This window comes from Argiope bruennichi, chromosome 10 (assembly GCF_947563725.1).
Source record: "Argiope bruennichi chromosome 10, qqArgBrue1.1, whole genome shotgun sequence".
NCBI lineage: Eukaryota > Metazoa > Arthropoda > Arachnida > Araneae > Araneidae > Argiope > Argiope bruennichi.
In genome coordinates this window covers 78,448,131-78,470,708 of record NC_079160.1, presented here as the reverse complement: position 1 = coordinate 78,470,708, position 22,578 = coordinate 78,448,131, and the positions used below count along the sequence as shown (strand labels likewise).

Here is a 22,578-nt window from a genome sequence, read left to right as displayed (position 1 = left end):
AAGTTTTTTTGCTTACATAAGAAAATTTAGATCTACAGATGGTCAATCTTTGACAGATTTGGTTCAAAATTTGGCAATTATCTACATTTTAGATGCTAAAACTGTGATTAACATTTTTCTATGCAGTTCTTTAGATTTTGTCATTATCATGTTCATTTATACTCAAACAACAGATTTCGTTCAAATTCAAAGTTTGATAGAAATCGGGAGAATTGATGTTAAGATCAAATACCAAATTTTATCCGTCTAGCTCAAACATTTTGAGTCATCTTGCTCATAGATATACAAATAGAGCAACAGACATAATTCCAAAAATGGGTTTTTCAGACTGAAAGTGGCGATTCATCAAATCTCGCATTTTAATTTTTTCACGATTACACAATTTTCTTTTTGTATATTTTATATATAAAAAAAGTAAAAATCATCAACCCATAAAACGAACTATACTTATGCTGACAAGGGCAATCGATGATAAATAATTTTTCGTTACGGAATATGTGCTTTGACCTTCGCTATCTTTCACCCTTTACTTTATTTTGCATGCGAGTCATCTAATTTCCGGTTCACTTTTGATGGTTTTATCTGCTTTATCTTTTCTGATCCAAAAATAACCATTCGGAATTATAAATATAACCGTTTTAAAGTAATATTCATTCTGGAGATGGCTTGAACCGAAATTAAGTCCTAAATATAGAATGTAAAAAGTCATTCATTATCTCACAAGCAACTAATGGTTATTATATTTTCACCGGTGAGAAAAAAAATAGACCTTGATTTTTCCATAAATGCTAATATAAGAATAACACGAATGACATGTGGTTAAAAAAGATTGTGCTTTTATGTTAAGCAACAAATTTTTCATGATTGGCATCAATAGCTATACGTCGAAAATGTTCAAAATTACCTTTTGTTCTGAAGGTCTGTGACTCACTTGTTTTTGTTTCAGGCATAATTTTGAATAATTTACCACGATAATTTCGGGAATTGCTATGAGATGAAAGTCATTTTTTTATCATTTTAAAATTCAATCGATTTATCTATACATTAATATTAATTTGATTAACTTTGAGCTGTAATCACGTAAGAGTTCACATACATTTTCTAGTTAATACTTTTATTATTTATTGGCAGGAGAAATACATGGCATATAAATGAATAGAATAACTATAAAAAAATCATTTTTGTTGAACAGCAGTGTTTAAACAAGAAATAAAAAAACTTAAAAGAAGTTAATCTCTAAGTTAGAACCAGCGCAGCATGATAATATTTTAGACCTAATTCATCTATCTTTACAATCTTTTTTTTTAATCCTTTATTTAAATAGTAAAATTAACATACACACACTTATATATGTCATAATTTTATAACAAATGTGTACATTAATACAGCAATTAAAACTGTGAAAAGCATTATAGTAAAATGTACTTTACTGAAACAGAAATGGCATCACTCAAAAACTAATTTGTTAAATATTAGAGTAATGCAAAAAGTTTTTTTTTTTTTGTGCTATGATATGATTTAAGGTTATTGAAGAGACATTTTAGATCTTTTGGTAAATTTTTAATTGAAAAGCTAATTATTTGAAAAATCCCTTTCTTAGCGAGAATTTCCTACCCAAGAAGTAAGTACGTGCCAAATTTGGTAGCTTTAGATTCAATGGTGTTTCCAAAGAGCATTTTTTAATGACGTTTGCATTGTACGTTACATATTGAGTTAGTTTTAGTTTAGTTATATTAACGTCCCGTTGTAAAGCAACACTAGGGCTATTTTGGAACGGACCTCGTAATTTTGGACCACGGTCAGATGACGAGGACGACACCTGAGCTGGCACCCCCCCTCTCCACACCTCACCAGCGGGAGGGCGTTTGGCATGACGGATTTAGCGCGCAACAGACCCCCTTACACGACGGTTTTCGGCGGAATCGGGTCTCGAACCTGAAACGGTACGGCTCACAAGCCGAGACCTTACCAACAGGCCACCGCAGCCTTTCGTTGCATGCTGAAGCTTACAGATTACATAATGATTGTAGACTGGATATTTCCAGTCTAAAATCATTATCACGTTTAAAAAACGAATGTTACCATAATACTAATTTTTTTAAAAGTTTGAAACCTGAAATTAAATATATTACAGTAATGTAATATTTTAGGACTGATTGCATCAGCCGTTGCACTCTAGCTAAATGATTTTTTTTAAAGCACGTAACTTACAAAAAATATGCTTGCTGCATGTCTGCTATATACCAACTCTTTATATTACTAACTTTTTACCTTTTTTTGCGCAACAATTTTTACATCTTTGTCAGATGCATGGTTGGATATGGATAATATGTCAGATTTTGTAAATGCAGACATATAGGTTTAAATTCAAAAATGATTATTTTTCGTTTAATCTCCCCCCCCCCGCCCCCAACTCAAATCTTTTAGAATTTCGAAACAAATTTTTGGGCTTTAATTTTATTTCCTTTTTATGCGCTTTATTTACAAAATGATAAAAACTAACAATTGCGCGTAGTAACTGTTATGATAAAACTACCATAATACGTGTTCAAGTAATTTTAATTTATCACACGCCAAGATTTTAAAGTGTGATTCGAAAGTTCTAATTAGCTGACATGAAATGGATAAAAAAATACTGATAATTATTATTTCGTATGTTTTATTATCAAAAAACAAAGTAAGTAATAAAAAACAGGCAGTAAATTATTGAAATAAATCTACTACATGTTGAGCTTTGGAACAGTTTGTGCAATTTTCAAACATCCTAATCAATTAGTATTACAATCAGATCATACATTACATTCATTTTCAGTTCCGTTTTTTAATTCTGTTAATTTATTAGTTTTTGTTTATTTTTTAGTTTATTGTTTATTTCTGATAAATTGCAAAATAAAAATAAATTGCTTAGAGAAGATATTGTTGTTAAATAATACTATCATTTTGTGATTTTTCAATTTGCAGACGATTTTTGAAATGAAATAGAATGGGGAAAATTAATCATTAGAATTCAGACAAAAATTTTGTAAAGATATTATACATACACTTCTGTTATTTCATTTTTGCTTGGAATTTCTCAGGTATCGCATTTTTAAGTAATTTTCGATTTAGAAATATGATTTATATTGTTTTCTTTATTTCACTTTGCATTCATTTTCATTTTCTTTTTTTAATTTCGTTAATTTATTAGTTTTTGTTCATTTATTAGTTTATTGTTTATTTCTAATAAATAGCAAAATAAAAAAAATGCTTAGCGAAGATATTGTTCTCGTCAAATAGTGCTTTCTTTTTGTGATTTTTCAGTTTGCAGACGATTTTTGAAATAGAATGGCAGAAATGAATCATTAGATTCCAATCAAAAATATTATCTATTTCTGCTATTTCATTTTTGCTCGGAATTTCTTGGCTTCTGTTATTTAATTTTTAATTTTGAAATGTGACTTATGTCTTTTTTTATTTCTCTTTTTGTGTGTTTGGAGAAAACAGTCGGTATGATTAAATACTAAATAAATTTTTATTTATTTATTGATCAAATCTTCTTTAAAATATTCAGAACCTTGCATGCTTTTGATTATCGTTTGAACAGAAATTTTCTTTTAAATACTTTTTTTTCTCTATTATGAATGTGAATATATGTGAAAATATTCATCACAGAACTAAATTCAAAATAAACTAAAAATTAAATCTTTGTTTTTATAATTCAAAGCAAAATCATTATAAATAAAAACAAAGAAAAGCAGACAGCATAATTGAATTTTTTTATCAATATGGCCTATCTGATCTTTAATGAAGTTATTAGTCCTTTGAAGTACCGCCAATTTTTGATTTAATGAAATTTCCTAGGGAAATATTTTTCAAATCGTTATCTATAATGACAATAGTTCAGTCGAATGACTACAGTTTAGAGATCAAAATATAAATTTACGAAAACACTTCAGCATTTACTATTTCTTTTAATTGGTTCATTTGAGACAATAGATACCAAAATATAGTAATAACGATCATTTGAAAAAAAAAAAAATTAAAGATATTAAATTTTTTGTTCATTTGACCTTGAAAAAAATAAATTCTCGTATTAATTTAATTTTTTTAACAAAAAAGAAGGTTATAGCAAAAAGTCTAAATTGCTGGCATTAACATTTCTGAGAAAATAATCTAAAATAAAAAAAAAATGATAAACATTTCCTTTTCGTGGAATAATTTCAGATATTAAAATATTTTTTTCCGCTCAAGTTATTCGTTTATAATTTTATTACTCCTTAAAATGCAGTATTTCTTCTAAATTATTATAGGATTCAAAAGAAAATTATTGAATTTAGTAAATTTTCGTCAGGAATCCATTTTAAAACTGCAATTTCAGGTGTCTAAGATGACTCATGACGCAATATTCTTGTTTCAAATCTTCATTAAAAAAAAGAGGTAGAAACTCACCATAAAAAGAGTTCGTAACCGTTGGGTTTTATTGAAAATTAATTATATTTTTTAATTAATTGCTTATTTCAACTTACAGATAAGCCAGCGGAAGTGGTTTTCCTGAAACTTTCTAGCATATTCTCTAATAAAAGTCCCCCTTCCCTCCCCACTTATAACAGTGGATCTTGCATGTCAGGAATGCTTTGTATAATATTGAGGAATAATAGTTACGGAATACAGATCTTTGACGTGAAGTTAGCATTTTTCTGAATTTTAGCAATTTTACTAAAAAGAGTGGGTGATCTTTGGCGGTTATTTTTTTGTGTGCCATTGATCCCTGGCATGCGGCTAGTCAGCTATCTGACTCTCCGACCCGCCACGAAGGCACACGGATTTCAACCATAAAACTGAATCCGTAACAGCAACACTGGCCGGAACTGTGGTTGAGTCCTAAGGGCCATCACCAGCCACGGTACAACCCTCCCCGAAGGAAGTACGTCCCGTCATCGATGGGAGGAGTCAGATCCCCCACCTATTTGTGTACCCTCCAGGGAGGTGAGATCCAACCACCATGCCGGAAGCATCTCATCCTCATTTCGAGGTGTCCTCCCGGGGGTCTGGCATGCGGCTAATACAAAAGTGCCAAAAAATATTAATAATAAAAAAACATGTGTTTTGGATACCTTTCGTCCAACTGATTGCAACCAAAATTTGAAATAGAGATATAATTGTAATCATGAGACTGTATACCAAATTTCATTTATTTAGTCCTTACAGTGTTGAAATATTGCATTTTGCATGCATATGAAAGTATAGACAGACAGACGATCCATTTTTTAAAAATATTCTTATCAAAATGTGACCTCAGTATACGCTTCAGATGTTAAGACTTGTAAACCAAATTTCACCTACCCAAATTATTACATTTTTGAATTACAAACTTTTTATTATACATGCAAAAGTATAGACCGACAAACGGTCTCCTCATCCTTGTCGGATGTTGTTTAAAAGTAGATACTGATTTATATTTTAAATGCTACACTTGTATATTATTTTTTCCTATCTAGCTCTTTACATTTTCTATTAGGTTCGGATATTCGGATACTATTGGATAGACATGCATGGATTTCGTTCAAACTTGAACAGAAACAAATTTGGGATTATTGCTTTATACTAAATTTCATCCTCCCAGCTCAAAGCGTTTTTGAATTATAGTGATCACAGACAGACGCGCAGAGGATATGGAGATTCGTCAAAATCTCGAGTTCGAATTTTTTGATGATTGCTGTATTTTCTAATTGTGTTGTTTGTGAGAAAATAAACGGATGGATTTTCCAAATTCCGACATTAAATCAGTTACTATACTGTTAATGCACTTTTATATATTTTTCATTTGATCTTTTTTAGGTTAAATTTTAATTTAAAATCGACTATTATTAAACTTTAAATTTAATTTAAAATGAAAAAAAAATTATCAATTATGATTTGATTTTATGTATATATGATTTCCAGACAAGAACTTACCATAAGTTCATCATGTGAATCTTGAGCCATAAATTCTTAAAAAAAAAAATCCTTTTGGCAAGCTGGAAGGCAAAGGTAGATTCCTTTTCATCTAAGTTAATATCTCAAGAATAAAATTTCAGGTAAAATTAGGGCCTGAAAATTACTTTTCAAACAATAATATCCAAGATATTGCACTTATCTAAAAGTTTTAAATGCAAACATTATTCGTCTTAATGAGGCTCTAATATCGCCAATTTAATTAATTTTTTTATCTCCATTGTTAAGGAAATTATAGCAAAATGAAAATTTCACCCCCACCCCCACTACCACCATTTCCACTTTCTTCGAGTTAGAAGACTCATTTACGAACTCATCCGAAGTTTCTATATTTTTAACAACATATTCCAAGCCGGTTAAAATCCAACTGGAATTGCTGCAGTAATCTTGTTCACAAGATAACTTGGAGAAAACACACACACACACACACACACACACACACACACACACACACACACACACACACACACACACACACACACACACACACACACACACACACACACACACACACACACACACACACACACACACACACACACACACACACACACACACACATATATATATATATATATATATATATATATATATATATATATATATAATTAACTTGATTTAAATACAAAAGTATTAAAATCAGTTTAATAGGAAAATAAAAAAACCAAATAAAAATTAAACATAATTTAAATAAATAAATTTATTTAAATTTTGATTCTAAATTAGTTTTAATTTTAATAAAAAAACCAAATAAAAATTAAACATTCAGAATCCGGCCTGAAGACTTTTTCAAGGGTCACCCTCAGGCAGAGATTCAAAGAAAGGGATTTTTTCTGTGAAGGAAATGCAGACATTAGTCTAATAATGATTCCTCGTGATATATATATATATATATATATATATATATATATATATATATATATATATATATATATATATATATATATATATATATATATATATAAACTTTTGAACGAATGATGATTTTAGAATTTTAGATTCTAGAGGTGATGATCTGTGAAGACATGCAGAATTTTTCCTAATATTGTGTCATGAGAACCATTGCAATGGGTAATCTTATAGGAATCTATCTAAAATCACAGCCAGACAAACACATCCTCAGTTCACAGCTCAAATCATTTCACAGAATATAACCTCTAAAATATTATAAATATATGATTATTTTATTAGTAACAATAAAAAATATTTCACTATATCGGCTTGAAACAGTGCTTGACAATCGGTGGTCTAGTAATTTATTCTGTAGGACTTATAGAAAAGAACATATAATAGATAAATACACTATAAAAGTACCTCAAAATGCACTTTTTGCATTCTAAAATTTCCCGGGGCGATCCTTGGATCCATCTGACTGGAAGTATTTCATATCCTCCGGAAGATTTTCACTCTCAAATCGGGAATGGTTCACATATGGTTCGATCTCTAACTTAGTGGTCCACAGTCTTTTATTTAAGAATCATTGATCTACAAAGAAAGAAGGTTACATTTTTCAAAGATAATTATGAGCGATAATATCCTTTAAAATTTTTCATTATATATTATTTAATAATTTTTTACAAATTTGTAAAATGTTAATATTTTTTTAATAATTCTAACTGTATTGGAAGAACAGGAAATACTGACTTGTAATTCTATATTTAACTTACATTTTCTCTATTTTTAACTTCTGTCTTTCTTTTAACCCTATCTTAACCTTTTTTAACTTTATGTCTTTGGTTTTGTCAGTTTTCCTTCTAGAAAAACTTTTTTTTTAAAAATTTACTAGAGACATAGCATTTTTGATTTAACCTCTTCATCGTCTGCACCGCATCTAGCGCGTTCAATTGAGACATCTGCAAGGCGACCGTAGTACTCTTCAGGGGTTCTTCTATATTTTAAAAGTTTTAAACGTTTAAAACGCTTTATGAATATTTACTTGTTTGAGTTATTTTTTTTTTCTAAAGCGGTGGGAAACAGAAATTTTTGAGAACAGGAGAGGACGGCGAAAGGACCAATTTAAATTGTATTAATACCATTTACATTATTAGCTCAGTGTTTTTATTAAATTATTCCAAATGGAGAATTTAATAACGAAAAAACTTTTAATTGGAGTAATTTCAAATGAAGCAGATTAAATATTAATTTGATGCTGAATCAATATGTTAATTTTGAATAAATGCTCCGATTTAGCCGAAGTTTGTTCTTTCAAATTAAAAAGTTTATAAAAGGACCATTCTATCGTATAGTTTATTTTCATTGTATAGTTTAATATTTTCTATAAAAACTTTTCATGATCAAAATTTTAGAAGGTTTTGATTATGAAAAATATGAAATGATTTGAAAAATGATATAAAAATTATTGTTTCGTTTCTTGAATTTAATTCTAGCTCTCATTTAATTGAATACAGAATAATTGAAATTGTTTTTGAAAGTTATGATAAATTATATTGAGAAAAAAAACACTCATCAAATGTTTTAAATTTATTATTTAAACTGCAGGTTATTATAATAATAATCCTTTATTAGAGGTATTTAATCAATTTTAATGCATTATCCAACATGTTTATTTCGCTCTGGAAGCTTTTAAAAGCGGCCATGTGATGTGGAAGAAATATATTATCATATTGCAATAATCCAGAGCTCCTTTTTAATAAAGACTATTCGATTACGTTTTTAAACAAGCAATCATGGAAAATTATCTTAAAAAAACAAAATAATTGTTCTTCTGAAATCAACAACATGGTAATGTACGTTTGCCAAATCACATGGTTGCTTTTAAATGATTTCGAGAACGAAATAAATATATATGATCAAACAAGCCAAATAATTGATAATCGTTAAGTAACCTCTGCATGTCCCAAATTCCAATTTACATTTATTAAATTCTGATTTAGTGTCGCATTTTCTTTGCTTGATTACTCATGCCTAACTCTAATTTTTCCTCTGTGAAACTACGATACTGTCAATGAATAATAATAGGCACTCGCTTGTTAATATCAATGACAAAGGCTGAGTTTCATTAATTTAATGTGTTGCGAACCTTGTGCAAACATGTAAATCCACTTGCATCGTGATAAAATTATTCTTTCTTCATCACAATCTCATTTGCGTTTTAATTTCTTCACTAGTTTGCTGTCTGCTTTAATGCAGACGACAATTTCAGTTGTGAATTGCAAGCAGGGAGTTGGCAATGCATTGTTTGCGTCAATTTCATGCTCTAGAGCATGACCGGAAATTATCGTCTGCGTCATTCATTCGGCTGTGTATGATCGTTACCCAGGTTTTAAAGTCGTTTTCTCGAAATGTCATTTTGAACAATAATGACTTTATCATTAAACGAAAGACTAATAATATTGTTTTATTATTAAATTTCGCTTGAAATAATAATGAATGACAATGCCCTTTCGCGAGAATTTCAACGCAATTGAGAGAATTACCTGTTTTAATAAAGCATTGTCATACCTTGTGAAATGTCAGATGATAACATTTTTGATAAGTGAAGAATACATTCTTGCAAAATCACGAGTTCACGTAATTTTATTTCTAGAAGGTTTTTTTTAATAAGGAAATTTTGATTCGATATGAGATAATGCATCTAATGAAAATATCTTTTATTAATGATTTGCATATAAATCCACAAAATTACTTCTTAGCCATTAAGCTTTATATAAGGAGTATTATTTTGAGTTAATAAAAAATTGAAACTAAGCAAAAAACATCAGAATGTTCGGAAAATGGATAAATATTAATAATTTGTGAATTATTGCGAAAAATTATAAACATTTGTTTAACATTTCTTGGTTTCGTTTAATTATAATAAAAATGTAAAAAAAAAAAAAAAAAGTTGATTTTTGGACGAAATTTGCAATTTCGAATTAACTGTCACATGACGAATAAGACATTTGACGTGGAAACAGTTCAACGCAAAAATGACAAATCCTCATGATCCTTAAAATAGAGGATTTAGAAAAAATGAATCTATTTTATATTTATTCGAAAAAAACCATGCTTTGATTTCAGTGATGCAAATTTAATTTATTTACAACATACAGAAATTGTAATTTTTAAAATTTTTTAATAAATTATTTAGGTTGGTAAATGATAATAAAACTATTAATTGCTCAAAAAACACAACCAGTGAAAAAAAATAACAATAAGAAATCGATTACAAAATTAAAAATTTATTCATTTGTAAAAACCTAATTTTATGTCTTTCAGCAAGAATCTTATTTATCATAAGATGATTGAAAAATCAGCTGACGATTTAATTGTTATTTACAGTAAAAATAACTGCTTACTTTAAATCAGAACAACTTTTTTTTTTTTTTTTTTTTTTTTTTTTTTTTTTTTTTAATTTCAGACGATAGTGAATTGCTTTTTTGATTCACGGGGAATCGGGTTTTGGCTCGACTGCAGCTGAAATTGCCAATCCTTTTGAATCGCAGAATGTTTTACAAATTATAAAACTGCATTGTAAAATTAATATCTTTTTGTATAAAATTCCGTGCATATATTTCTGTGCAAATTTATTACTGTATAGGTATTGTCTAATAATATGTAATATTAAAGAATAAACTTGCTATTATTTCTTATATAAATCTAAATTTATGCAATCCTATAATTTGATTTTCAGTCTTCATAAAGAGTTAAAATTTTAATTGTTTCAATATTTTTTGCATAAGATAAGTCGTATTGGCATAGCATTTGTTGCACCACCGTCTTAAATAATAACATAGCATTTATGACAGTGATACGATTAAATTGTTAAAGAACGAAATCTATTGATAAAATGATGTTTACTTTCCTTATCGTTTCTTAGTCATTATTGATTTTCTTTAGATTTTTTTAAATTGGAATTTCATTAATTCTGTCTGTAGGTGTAAAAAAAAAGCAAGAAATAAATTATATTTATTTTAAGTACTTTATTTGTTTGTGATATCAAAAGCTCAAGCATGCACAAATCTTTAATTTTTACCTATTATTTCTGCATATTTTGAGATATACAGATTGTAGGAGTATTACTTTGTCATGTAACGAAAAATGAAAAAGAGAGTGTCAAAAAAATATTTCAATATTTTGATCAATCTCTTCTTTTCAGACCTTGCTTCTATTTGCTTGTGGGTATAATCACACCAAAGCAGAATAAGTTTAACAGTTTAAATTTTTGTGTGTGTGTGTGTGTTTTTTTTTTGAAATCGTAAATTTTATAACAAAGAATTGTTGCGGAAGCTAAAAGCCATGGAGTTTTCACCACGCTATTAAAAACTTCATGATTACAGAATATCCCATGTAGTGAAGCCCCAAAGTATACAGTTGTCTAGCCCCCCCCCCCCGAAATCTCATTTTTTTTTTGTGCGATACAAAGTTATTTAATTTTGTGTTTTTCTTTAATCATGAAGGGATGACTTTTTTTAAAACAAAATCAATGTTTTTTTTTTTTTTTAATCTTAAAACATTTCTATTAATTACCATTTGCAAATCTTATAAAATATTTTTGTATAATTCAGTATGCGATTTTCTTATAAAATACATATATTAATTTTCTATATAAAAAATATGGCGCTTTATAATTAAAAACACATTCTATCCTTTTAATTATAATTATTTAAACTGTGTTAAAAACTCCGTCATTCGAAAAAATTTAATTAATGTCTTGTTTAAAAGGGATTTTTAAATATTAACTGTGTATTTTTTGTACGCGATATATAGAAACTAACATTTTTCGCAGTTATTAAATGTTTTATTACACTACTTTCACAGATTCGGTGCTTAAAATTACTTATATAAAGTTTAAACTAAATTCAATTAAAAAGAAATTTAGTTTAAAAAGTTGAGAAGTGAAAAAGCGCCATCGAGATTTGCATTAAGCTAAGGATTCTTGATGGCTTATTCTAGGCTTTTGTATAGGTTCGAAGACTTGTGTACCTAACATGGCATATTGCAGAGTGTTTAAAAATAGAACGCAGACTCTGCAGTGAGTGACGAAGAGGCAAATAACCACCCTACCCTCAAAAAATGCTAACAGTATCTATTATACAGTAGAGGGAATTTACGGTTTGAAGAAATTGTTATAGATGATGTGCCTCATTTATTTTAAACGAAGATGTATGTATTATTAATTAATTAATAAGTAATTAAATATGTATGAAAAATGTGTATTTTTTTTATTAATCCGTGCAAAAAAAGAACCAGATTTTAACCGATAAAAAAAGTATTAAATTTAAGAAAATAAATAGTGAAGTTTTAGTCTTTTATTATCTTTCTTATAATTTAATTAACAAATTGCTTTTAAATAAATTTCTTTATAACGAAATTTTTAAATGGAATCATGACACTTCCTTAAACAAAGACTCGAAATTATATTACTTTCGGCTACTATTACTTCACTTTGTTCTGACCACCAAAGACCAAACCTCAGAAACTCTCTTTACCGTTGTAAAGTGGCTTCTGGAAATCTAATACAATGATTACTTCGTCATAGCTGACGAATGGAAAAGATATTAAATCACACAGCGTCTGGGAAAGAGAAAGACAGAAAAAAAATAATAAAAATTATAGGAATCCTTTGTTTGTTTTTCGGCTACAATTACGCCCCCTGGTAGGCGGATAGCGTTAAAAACCCCCAACCTGTTGATATGGCACGGCGGTGTGGCTCCTATGATTAGCCCTCAAATTAACTATCACTTTTCGCTTGACAAAACCTTCAAGACGCCAGCAAGGGGAAGAAAGAAGGTCAGACAAGGAAAAAAAAAAAAAAAAAAAAAAAAAATGCAGAAGTAAAATAATTTGGGGATGGGGAAGTACTATTGTCTGTAATTTCAGAACAGTACCGCGCTTTTTACTTACTGACGGAAACGCTTTGAACTGTTTACACGAAGAATAGGATTGAGTTTCTACTTCTCGCCATGTTTGGTCACAAACAAACAGATGCAATTGGAGGGCAGTGATAATGAAAACTGTGCTTGTAAACCGTGTTAAATTAAAATAACAGAAGTCTTTATTGCTTAATATTACTAATAGTTACAAATGATTGTGTTTATATTATAATTTATTATTGTGTAAAGACACAGAAAGAAAAGAAAAGAAAGAAATCCTTTGGGAATCCCTGGTCAAGCGAACAATGAATACAATTATAAGAATGAACACTTCTACAATATGAATAGCAAAAATAGTAATTTTACTTGAAATAGCACATTGTTATGATTGCTAATCCAAATGGTCATACTAGAACAACAATAATAGTCTAATGAATTCATTCAATTTATTTTCATTAGTTATTTCTAGAAGCAGAAAGAAGTGATTTTGTGAGATAGATATGTTGTTATTGACATTTTCCCAAATTAATCCAAATCAATCTATTTGGAAGACCCTGATGAGGCAAATTTTTCTATAATTTTACGTCGAATAATATGAATTTTTTTGTCGTATCATTGTAATCGTCAATCCAAACTAGTCTAATTAGACCAACAATAGTCTAATTCATCTATTTTGTTTAATATAAGAAGCAAAAAGATGCGATTTTTATGTGAAATAGACCTGTAGTTATTGACCTTTTCCCGAAATTAACCCAAATCAATCCATTTGGGAGATTCTAGTGCAGCGAATTTTTCTATAATTTTACGGCGAATAACTTGATTATTCGACGTATGGTTCTGATCGTCAATCCAAACTAGTCTAATTAGACCAACAATAGTCTAATTCATCTATTTTGTTTAATATAAGAAGCAAAAAGATGCGATTTTTATGTGAAATAGACCTGTAGTTATTGACCTTTTCCCGAAATTAACCCAAATCAATCCATTTGGGAGATTCTAGTGCAGCGAATTTTTCTATAATTTTACGGCGAATAACTTGATTATTCGACGTATGGTTCTGATCGTCAATCCAAACTAGTCTAATTAGACCAACAATAGTCTAATTCATCTATTTTGTTTAATATAAGAAGCAAAAAGATGCGATTTTTATGTGAAATAGACCTGTAGTTATTGACCTTTTCCCGAAATTAACCCAAATCAATCCATTTGGGAGATTCTAGTGCAGCGAATTTTTCTATAATTTTACGGCGAATAACTTGATTATTCGACGTATGGTTCTGATCGTCAATCCAAACTAGTCTAATTAGACCAACAATAGTCTAATTCATCTATTTTGTTTAATATAAGAAGCAAAAAGATGTGATTTTTATGTGAAATAGACTTGTTCTTATTGCTATTTATCCAAATTCCAAATCATTCTTTTTGAGAAACAATGATGTAGCGAATTTTTCTATAATTTTGCGTCGAATAATCTATTTGACATATCGTTATGATCGTTAATCCAAATTGGTCTAATTAGACCAAAGATATTCTTATGAATTCGTCTTCTTTGTTTAACATAAGCTTCACAAACATGTATTTTTTTATGTGAAATAGGCACGTTGTTCCTCAAATTTATCACATCAATCTAACACATGCAACGATATCAGAATTATACTGACTTCATAAACCCACGACCCCCCCCCCTCAAAAAATTTACAAATAATAAAGGAAGTGTCAACATTCCTCTAATAGCAAAATCCAACTACGCTAGAATATTAGAGGGGGATTACTTATCGTTTTTAAATTTTGGGAAAGAATATAAACACGATGTTCTGTGTAAATTTAATGTAATGCATCGAAAGTTTAACAGAATAACATTATAAATTCAGAAATTCAAAAGTCTCATTTGTTTAAAATCTTTCACAAACTGATGAATAGAAGTTATTTAGCTCTAAACTATTTTTTTTATATATTAGTATTAAATAACTTTTGCATAAAACATGCTTGAGTAACATGTTAACAGGATTAAAAAGTGAACGAAAATCGAGAAATAACTTTCAATTAATCCGAATGTGAATTTTTTGGATGTCGTTTGGTGTGTTTAGCGGTAAAATAATTGCCTAAAAATGATTTCACTGCAAAATTAAAAAATAGGAATAAAAATTTTATTACCACCCTCAAAAAATAGAATTTTTAATACCCCCAAATAGTAATAAATTATTAAAAGTAATTTTAATAATTTAATTGTTTTTTTTTGGAGAGGAGAAAATAATGAGGGTTTTTTTTCTTCCTAAATTGTGCCGATTTGAGTCCTGTGAATTATTTTTTTTAAAATCGAAGCTAGATTATCGATGTTATTAGAATTGTTTCATATCAACATTTGACTTGATATTTTCTTCTGAAATGACCATTTCTTAAATGTATTGGTTTTGCGTTAAAAAAATGCACAAAAAATTATTATTATTATTTTTGTGTGTATGTGTATGTGTGTGTGTGTTGTATGAGTATATATTTCTGGACTTCATGAGATTTATATAGTCCATCAGATTTTTTAATACACTTTGGAGGAAAATTCCTAATTATTTTATCATTAATTATGGAGATGTGAGGGAATTGAAGTGTAATATTAATGTCATCCGACATTAGACTAAAGAAAAAATTTACTTTCATAAGTATTAAAAAAATTAAAAAATGAATGGAGCCCGTTCCTTATCACAGAAATATACCACATTAATTTAATTTAAGAATTTATTTTGCATTTTAAAGAAGAAAAAATGATATCACAACGTAAGAAAACATGAATTCAGACAGCATACTCAGTAACATACATAAATAACTTCAATGACCAAAAATAGAAGAAATTAAAAATTTTCCTATTTTACGAATTCTATTGAATCATAAAAATTATAATTATCACACAAGACTATAGTACATTCGATAAAAGCAAGATATTGAATAAATAATAATTATATGAGTTAATGTATTGCATTAATAATAATATGATTCATCTGTTCACAAACCAATAAAATAGTATTTAGCAATCGTTACATTCTTTCATTTTATCTACCCAATTATTCTACGCCTAATTACTAATTACCTCACTTAAAATGAATTAATTATAACTAAATCATAAATTTCAACTTAAAATATTTTATGAATTTTCTTATATAAAAGAATTTATGAATTTCTAATATAAATTATATAAAAGCGCTTATTAAAATCTATAAATAGAAATTAGCAAATTTTTAATTTTTTTAATTTCACCTTAAGAAATTTAGTAATTATTTAAAATTGGCTTATTAAATTGCTAGTTTCACTTTGAATATTTTGAATATAAATGAATACACAAATAAATTATTGCATTGAAAACTAAGCCAATTCATTAAAATAATTTTTTTATAAAAACGCTGATATAAGCCTACGAATTAGTATTTAAAAATTGTTTTAAGTTATAGATATTACCATAAATTAATTCATAAAAAATTTTGATCACATTTCGTTGGTAAAATTTTATCTTGGGTAATTACAACTGCATTCTCATTAAAAAAAAATTGCGTAATCTTTAAATACATTAATTAAGATTGATAATAATTATACGTTCCATCAAGATTTTAATGATCCGCGGTCTTATAAAAGGAATAATCAAATCTTAATAACTGTCTGAATATGCAGACAGATAATATAAAAATTTCGTGCAAATAACAAATTAAGCTTTTTTGGTATTGCATGCCGATTAATTCATTAATAAGTGTAATCTAAGAAGAAGTTGTTTTGATATAATTATTAATATCATTCTTATCAGATGGCAATTTTCACCATTGGAATGTGAGGTAAAAACAATTAACAAAAAAAAAAAAAAAAAAAGAAGAAAAAAAAGTAGTCACACAGTTTTATGTCATAATGTCGAAATTCAATACAATGTTTTTTCTCTCGGCATTTTGTTAACACAGACAAAGTGACATTAAACAATATAATTTTTATTTATATTGTAACGCCATTCGAGGATACTCTATTTATTTATTTTAGTCTTTCAGATTCACAAATGCTAAGCAGCAGGCGTATAACTATTGTATATGTATTAATTTAGTATGTGATCATATTACTGCAACTGTAGTTTTTGTCAAATTATGGTTTCATATGTTGGTAAAAAGTATCTAATATATATACAGCGTTTTATAATATTTGTGTATTAACAACATGCCAGGGATTAATCGTCAAAGAATAAACTCTAGATTCATTCAGTATAAATAGCTAAATTCATGCCGCAGGTTTCTCAACTTACTGTTCGTTAATGGCATGCAAGACATTCGCAATCTTACCCAAGCTCAAACATTTTATGGGGGGGGGGCGATAACACCTTTTTTTTTTTTTAGATACATAAGAAACCATTTCACCAGTTCCAGTTTTAAAATTATTTATGATGTAATACTTATAATCTGATAACAATTCATAATTGCGAGGTTCATTCTTAAACAGCTCTCGCGTTGCTTCAAAAATAGGCATTAATGTAACAAAACCAAAGGAAACAATTTTTACTGTTTGGTAAAATTAACATCACTATGTAGGTTTAAAGTAACACTCAAAAAAGAGCATACTCCCATACTGTAAAATTTTCATCTCAATCTATTTATAAGAAGTCTGCCTGCCCGACTGCTCGAGTACTATTCAATTCGACAACTAAAAAAAGGTGTAAAAATGGATAAAATTCGATACATAGGTTTAGTTTAATTTCGGTTAGTATCTAATGATAGATTTTCATAAAATTTTGAACTGAAATGTCAAAGCGTTGGTCATCTGTCAATCTGCGCTTTCTCATGAATGTAAAAGCTATGTTATGCTATGTTATGAAAAGCTAAAAGCTATTCAATGTTATATGTTGATATATGTCAAAACTAGAACAAAAAATGAACTTAGGATATTTTTTTTGTCAGATTATTTATACAAAGATTAAAATTTTTATCAATATAAAAGGGCAAAAAGTTAAAAAAAAAATAAAAATGTTATGATTTCCAAAATGTGCGCATTGGGTAAAGAATTCAAGAAAAAAAAAACGTAACTTTTATGTGGTTTATATTTATATCTGCGTTTAAACACTTTTATTTATCTAATTTTATATTTGTTAAGATTGTATCACGTATTTTATTTTTCACTTACTTTTTGGTGTGGTGGAGTTTTGAAATTTGGTACAGTTATACTTCTGCACTTCTTGTTGATAATGCTCGGTATTAATATTTTCAGAACTTAAATATCAGCTAATGAATTTAATTACTTGTGGTGGAGTTTTGAAATTTGGTACAGTTATACTTCTGCACTTCTTGTTGATAATGCTCTGTATTAATATTTTCAGAACTTAAAATATCAGCTAATGAATTTAATTACTTGTGGTGGAGTTTTGAAATCTGGTACAGTTATACTTCTGCACTTCTTGTTGATAATGCTCTGTATTAATATTTTCAGAACTTAAAATATCAGCTAATGAATTTAATTACTTGTGGTGGAGTTTTGAAATCTGGTACAGTTATACTTCTGCACATCTTGTTGATAATGCTCTGTATTAATATTTTCAGATCTTAAATATCAACTAATGAATCGATTAAATTACTTGTGGTGGAGTTTTGAAATTTGGTAAAGTTATACATCTGCACTTCTTGTTGATAATACTCTGTATTAATATTTTTAGATCTTAAATATCAACTAATGAATCGATTAAATTACTTGTGGTGGAGTTTTGAAATTTGGTACAGTTATACTTCTGCACTTCTTGTTGATAATACTCTGTTTTAATATTTTCAGAACTTAAATATCAACTAATGAATCGATTAAATTAATTTTTTTACTCCATACTAATGACGCAACTTGACAACGAATTTGTGAAAAAAAAAGTTCATTTCAATATTTTCTGATATTAATGAAAATAAATTATTAATTCAATACTAAAATTAACTAATTAATATACATTAAATTAAAATATATTAAATAATTAATAGAAATTAACTTAGATTGAAATTAATCAATATAAATTAATCAAATGCTAAAATATAGGTAAAAGTAATAAAATTTTTCTTTTTAAACTTCTAATAAAAGTGTATTTTCAAAAACAACATATATCGTTTTTTTTATCATTGGACATTTTTATACTGAATAAATGTTCACTAAATAAAAACATTTTAATTCTTGTCACTACATATACATAAATAAATAAAAAAAAAACAATTTCACATCAACAAAATAGAACATTGATTAAAAATACTAATTCGTTACCATTAGGTCTTTCTTTTCTATTTTTAAAGTTTCTGCCTCAATATGTTTCGATTTACAAACCATAATGATTTGGCATTCTTCTAATCAATGGATTTTTCACTACAAAGATTTCTTAATTCTTACAACGTTGCATTCAAAAACAAAGGAAATCTTATTCTACTCAGCAAAAATTGCTATCGATAAGTATAGAAATTAAGCATCGTTGCAATTTCCCAATCAATGTTTTTCCTTATTATATTCCAAAGTCACAAAGCTTTTGGATTTACAGATACATATAAAATAATTATGCATACAATTGATCATTCACTTACGCTGCTGGACATTAAAATGTGTTTTTTTGAAAAGTAAATATCTTCGTGGAAGTGAAAGTATGCGTGAGACATAAAACTGGGCGTTCTCAAAAGCGAATGATTGGAAATTTTTCCACGAAAATGCTGAGAATTTTAGAGTCGGACAGTCGGGTTTTATCACGCGTTAAAATGATTCTTTGAAGTCTGTGAGGTAAGCACTGAAGCGAATGACTGAGTTTCAAAGGTAGCTTTTTGGATGTTTAATTCGAACTTTTGTGTTGTATAAGAATTCTGAAAATGCAGTTATATAATCATTTACGGAAAGGAGTGAATGATGCATATGTAATGTCATATTTGGGTGGCGTTTCTTAAAGAACATTGGAGAAGACCTTGACATTCCAAGTCTAATGGATTTCACAAAGAATGCTCCGAAAATTGTTCTTCTACGACTTATAGAATGGCTTTATAAATTATGTATTTCGACCTTTTCTAGTCAAATCTTTCAGTTTTTGTAATATTCGTTTTTAAAACAATTGATAAGTTCATTTTGATTAAAAAAAATATTTTATAGCTATTCTTATCTTTTATTTTATTTATCTTTTTTCTATTTTTAGGTTGCTAAGTCTATTAAAAAAATAGAAGCTCAAGAGTTTATGGTACAATAGAATTTGGTTGCGACTGATTTTAGGCATGTCTTTAAATTTAAATTTAATAAATTGACAATTATTTTTTAAAAAAATCAAATAACTGAAAAAACAAGACTTTTCACTTTAAATGCAATATTTTACATAACTGCTAGAAAAATTATCTTTTTTTTTTTTTTTTGAGAAATATGAATTTGTAATTCATTAGTCTTAAACAAAAGGGGTGACATTTTTTAAAACTTCCTAAAAAAATGAATCGAACTCAGTTAATTTTTATCTAACAACTTGAACGGAATTAAAAATATCTTTTAAAACACACCTCTGTATTCTAATTTTTGATTTCAAAATACTTTTAAAAAACAAATCCTAATGAATTGTTGACAAATAATAATATTTTGCATCAATTTACCATTTCAATTGTATTATTTTGCTTGTACGCTTTTTATTTATTTTAATTTACATCATTAAACTAAAATCGCACTTCTTTTATCCATCTTAACTTACAACACTAAACTAAAATAAACCTCATCAAAATCCTTTCTTTTTAAAAGAATTTAGTTGCCTATTGTTATTCTTCTTTCACTGAAAAAAGCATCAGTACATAGCATCATTACATAGATAAAAGCATCAGTAAAAGCATCAGTACATAGATAAATAAATTAAATGTCATTTACATATTCATGACCGAAAATGGCTGAACTGTGTCACTCAGCATTCGACGAGCATTTAGTTAAACCGATTGGTGAGCGGTTCATGATTTTCAGCTTTCTAACCAACTTGATGTGGCAGAGAGGGCGGTAGGGGATGCCCCCCCCCCACAACGGTTCTTAGAACACGAGATCCGTAATGAATCCTGTAATCATGGTATTTAGGCACTTTGGCGACTTGTTAATGGCGAAGTTGGCGTGGAGCGGTGATCTTCGCAAAAAGCCGGACTCTGTAATTATTGTAGCTTTAATTACCTCCAACCAAATGAAAGAGAAAAATAAAAGAAATGTATGCCCGGCATAGGAAGATGGAAGACGTGAGGGAGGGAGGTCGGGTGGGTGGTCAGTTTGGGCCGAAACGCTGGGGGTGAAGTACATATTTAATTTGCTTTCTTTGTCCTGTTTTTTTTAGGTTTGATTCCAAAAGGTCAATTAAACACTTGGCATGCAATTTCTAAGAAAGTAAAACAGGGCTGAAATAAGATCAAAATATCAATCTGTTTCGCAGGTGCTTCGGATATAGCTGCGGTCGTCATGGTAATTTTGAATTGCGATTAGATGAGAAAAATGATGCACAAATGGACAGAAAGAGAATAAATAGAGGAAACGAAAAGGAGGGAAAAAATCAATGTATGGGCAAATCAATGTAATGTCAAAAAAAAAAAAAAATCAGTGTAATGTCAAAAGTACAATGTTGAGGCAATGTACTTTTTTCAAGATGTTAGAAACTTTAGTTAAAGAAATATAATTAAAGAAAATCACCAAATTTTCGTCGGGTTAATGGAAATTACATAACATGTGCAGGTTGTTTCATATTTTTTTATTCTGTTAATATCACATCGGGTTAATGGAAATTACATAACAAGTGCAGGTAGTTTCATATTTTATTATTCTGTTAAAATCAATCATATTAATTAAAAATTCTCTTCAAATTAAGCTTCTTCTGTCTCGAAACGAAAACAGAATGCCCAAGAGCCAACCATTAGGTCTCGAACACCCGTTGATTCATTTATTTATTAATTTTTTTAATTACAGATATGATTATAATAAGACAAGAACAACTTACCTTTTTCAGTTTTAGCCGGAAGAAGCATTATGAAAGGCACTTTTGAAAACTATCTTACTCTTTATATCAACCAATTATGACAATCTAAAACAGGAAAAAAAATTTATAAAATGTAATTGCATGTCATTTTACAGACAGAAATGAAAAAAAAAAAAAAAAAAAAAACCCACTTTAATAAAATTACCGCACAATAGAGGAAGAAAAGCAATTCAAAATGGGAGCTAGTAACATGCTGTCTAAATTAACACTGTATGCTTCGATTTACAAAAAAGTGTACCAAAAGCGAATCCCTTTAAGTGCTATGTAGTGAAATTATTTAAGTTTTATTACAATAAAATTGTATATCAGAAGAGAATTTACAAAAATCCTTTTTTTATATATTCTTGTGATTATTATTAAAAAATAGAAGTTCCTAAGATATGTCTGTGCTAATTTTATGTAACAAGACTTCTTATTTTTCAAAGCAAATATAAAAAATTACAAAAATGCTTATAAATAACTCAAAAAATAATAATTTAAAACCATTTTAAATAATTATTAAAATAAAATTTAATTATGAAAAAAGTTTATCTTCTTCCAAAGTTAAAAAGTAATAAATAACTTTGATTATCTATTATATATATATATATATTTTAATTAAGTCAATTATTTGAAAATATAAAAGATACAAATATTTTTCGGTATAATTTAATTTACGAATATTAACTTGTATTCTAGTATTTAGCATTCAGTAAGAAAGATACATACAATTTCTAGCAGAAAGGATAAAATGGATATGACATAGTGCTTCTTCCCAATCTGTTGTCTTTCTTTTGTAATGAATTATTAAATATCTTAGCT

At 28.0% G+C, this 22,578-nt stretch overlaps 1 long non-coding RNA gene across 2 annotated transcripts in view; it reads right to left on the bottom strand.

Annotated features, from left to right (window-relative positions):
• LOC129988897 (uncharacterized) overlaps positions 1-22,578 on the bottom strand; it is a 185,757-nt gene that overhangs the window by 47,222 nt on the left and 115,957 nt on the right. For both annotated transcript variants that reach the window (XR_008785698.1, XR_008785697.1), the window contains exons 4-5: positions 21,739-21,822; positions 7,288-7,458 (exon numbers count right to left, since the gene is read on the bottom strand). This is a non-coding gene — a long non-coding RNA (uncharacterized LOC129988897). The remainder of the gene's footprint in view (positions 1-7,287; positions 7,459-21,738; positions 21,823-22,578) is intronic.